Source organism: Silene latifolia, chromosome X (genome assembly GCF_048544455.1).
Source record: "Silene latifolia isolate original U9 population chromosome X, ASM4854445v1, whole genome shotgun sequence".
Taxonomy (NCBI): domain Eukaryota; kingdom Viridiplantae; phylum Streptophyta; class Magnoliopsida; order Caryophyllales; family Caryophyllaceae; genus Silene; species Silene latifolia.
This window is the reverse complement of record NC_133537.1, coordinates 79277887-79281432: the sequence shown is the minus strand read 5'-3', so window position 1 is coordinate 79281432 and position 3546 is coordinate 79277887. Positions and strand designations below refer to the sequence as shown.

The 3546-nt window shown below is 35.6% G+C and overlaps 1 long non-coding RNA gene across 1 annotated transcript; it reads right to left on the bottom strand.

Moving 5' to 3' along the window:
* Positions 1 to 377: 377 nt before the first annotated feature.
* Positions 378 to 2401, bottom strand: LOC141621458 (uncharacterized). Its single transcript, XR_012532347.1, has 3 exons — positions 2292 to 2401; positions 2086 to 2192; positions 378 to 490 (listed from the first exon to the last, which is right to left on the bottom strand). It is a non-coding gene; the product is annotated as an uncharacterized LOC141621458 (long non-coding RNA).
* Between the last annotated feature and the right edge of the window lie 1145 nt (positions 2402 to 3546).

Here is a 3546-nt window from a genome sequence, read left to right as displayed (position 1 = left end):
AAATCCGTCTTCTACTTGTTCAATGAAGGATGCGCATATTTTTCAAAGACGGGCGAAAAGGAGACCGGAGTCTCTCTTGAGACCGGCGATTCCTCAAGGACTTAATCGTCATTTAAGCCCTTAGTAATGTGACACCCTCATTTTTAGCAATAAATAAACACGTATATTCTACAGAAAAACTGACAGGATATGTTTGTAATTGGTTCAACTAGATAAAACCTGTAATTTTAAAAGCTTTTCTAAACCATTCACAAACATTTCCAAATGAAGAGTGCCAAAACCTGCAAATTCTAACAAACTAATTTACATAACATTGCTAAAGTCGCGAGAATAAAGTGATACAAACAAAAGTAAAAGAGGGAGACATATGTCCCTCCAAAATATAAACACAACCATATGTTTTAAGGTTTACTACAAAGTATAACCAGACTAGGTCCATGGTTCTTTTGCTCACTAGCTCGTCCGTGTACCCCATCTAATCATCATCAACCTTTCAATCGCATTTTATACAAACACGAAAGCCACAATTCAGTGGGGAGTAACTTCGAGTCCTCCCAGCCACGAAATGTCGTAATTAATATAACATGTAAGCATAAGAATATGAATACGAATCACACATAGCCTTAGCATATAATGCTAGACAATCGTGCTTATCATGTGAGCAACAATATAACAACACATAGTCCTAGCATGAGAACACTAGACCGACTCATACTACACTATCATGTGAATCACATAACATCCAGGAATCCAAACTCTATCAACCATAGCCGGCTTGCATCTCACCTTCTATGATTCATAGAATCACCATACAAGAAAGGGCAATATATCAAAGACAGGCATAAGTTCTTAGCACCTTCAATAGTCACTCTGTAACTCGAGTCTATACCACGAGGTAGGGAAGGTAATCGAACAGGTATCTTGGCTCAGAGGTTCTATCAAAACATGGCCAAGACACAACACAACCCTAGTCCTAAATCTGCGCAGACCTAGACATGCGGATACACACCACCGCACCCAAGACCCACAATTTTTTTAAAAACAAAGTGAGTACCCTAAGGAGTCCACCAAAGGGTTGGCTAGTACTTAAGCTGACCACTTACCCTCAAAATAAGTAACGAGGTCATGCCCCAACTTGGATATAAACCCACCAAGTCAGGAACACAAAGGCTATTAAGCAGTGAACATATACTCGTCAAAGACTATAAGGACCTATCTATGACAAACACAACAACCTGCAAGAAGTATTCAATACCAATTCCATTTCAAGCAATATTAACAATATTAAAGGTTTCAGGGAATCTAAGGCCGTTTCTACAATATAAGAAATCATTCAATTCAACCAACATCACATGTGAACTAAAAACATAATAAATGGCCTAAAACAAGAATAAGGCCAATTATCCAATTCACACATTAATTTCATCCAACCGAATTTTTACCCGCAACCCCAGCCCTACGACAGGAACGGGTTCAATCGCGGCTGACCCATCACACAATTGACTGACATCGATTCAGTCAAAGGGACTAAGGCTCAGTTTTCGGCATAATCATCCAAACATTGCAATTATCGCTATAAAATTCCTTTTAAGCCTATTCATTACAATTTCATATCATAACCTATCCTAACATGTGCCAACTACCAATATAAGCATAACTTTACCATCAACATTATATTTACTATTAACATTATTCAATTCATAAGACTACCCATATGTTACTTATACTAAATATAACGTTAATAAACCCGAAACTACGAACAACGCATGAAAAATCGCGAAGACAAGCAACGGGCCGACCCGGGACAACCCAAGGCTGCCGTGGGCCTGCACGGGCCTGCCGGGCCAAATGGGCCGCCAACCCCAAACCCTCCATTTCTCCATTTTTGTTCATTTTAACATCGTTTTAAGCATCAATTATTCATTCCCATTTCATTTCCATACTAATATGTGAACTTAAACTTACAAAAGACATGATTTTAACCCATATTTTCATGTGAAATAAACCACTCAAATAACATTCACAAAATCATACAAAAAGCAAAGAATGTGACATTTATTCGTCGAGTAACTCGAAATATGTTACCTTAAGCTAGAAAAAGGCAAAATAACCCTTGAGAAAACCCTAAAACAGTAGCTACCCATCATCCTCTACTATATAGGAGTCCCCTATATCATCCTCATAATCTTCACCTATTAAAAACAACAAAAACACAATAATAATTACTAAACCGAAATTATGCCCAAAAATCATCTTAAATCGACATAATGAAAACTGAAATTAAAACATACTAGGATGTAGATCTTGAAGAGAGGATTCCGAAAATATAAATTTTGCGAAAATCGGACTAGAAACGAAGAAGTTATGTTTGAATTTACGATTGTAAGTTTATTTGTTTTTTTCTTTTTGTGGATTTCGGTCAAGAGGCAAAAGAAGCCTTAGGAAGAAATAGGAAGGAGGGGGAAGAAGGTGGGCCGTGGAAAGGAAGAAAGGAGCGGGGATTTGGCGGAATTTCATTGGTCGGTTTTGGCTCGTTTCGACGATAATTTCGACGATAATTAGAACCGTTTGTCAAATGCAAATTCCGACAATGCCAAAGTTCTTAAACACGATATTACAAGAATATCGAGTACTCATATGACCCATTTCCAAAATCGTTTGCCCAATTTTCACAAGAATCGCCATTTTCCCCGATATGCCCTTATTTCAAAATAAAAGGTTTTTACATGGTTTAAACTATTTTTAAACATTTCGAAACTATCAAAATAAATACTTTACTTCAAAATATAATAGAATTATATTTCATTGAATTATTATTACTTCAAATACATTAATATTAAATTCAACCTGATTAATAAATTACTTCCGCCATATAATAACGGTCCGAAATTACGGGGTGTTACAAGTAAACCCTAATTTATGTACCTAATCCCCACTATAAATACCCCATTAGTCTAATTAGGTTATCATGTTCTTTTTTGCAATCTCTAGTGTAGTTTATATCAATCAAATCTCTCTTTAATCTTATAAACAACATTTAATCAAGTTTTAATACAAATCTCATTTCCTTAATCTCTCTTTTGTTCATCTTTCATTTTGGGTAATTGAAGATTATTTGGGTTATTATTGGGAGATTGACAACCTTCCAATCAATCATCAAGTACTTCTATTATTCTTAGCTTTATTATTGGAATCATTAGCAGGTATAATTCTCTTAATCCCTTTTTAATTATTGTTAATTATCTTCATTTATTCATCATGTTTTAGTTTGTTGGTATGATTGACAACCTTGCTAGCATGTTCAACATGATAATGAGTGAGTAATTTCCTTAGCTAGGGTTAATGGGTAATTAGGGGAAACCAACATGGGGGATGATTCATGCTTAAATTAATATGTTTTCATAGTTTATTTGCTTGCTTGTTGTGATCTAAACTTATGCACATGTTATGTTTGATGAAATGCGAGCCTATGAATCCTTGCATTTTTTACCCATCACCTATCTTTTCAATGAGACTTGTAAGACATAAACCAACTCGAGTCTCATT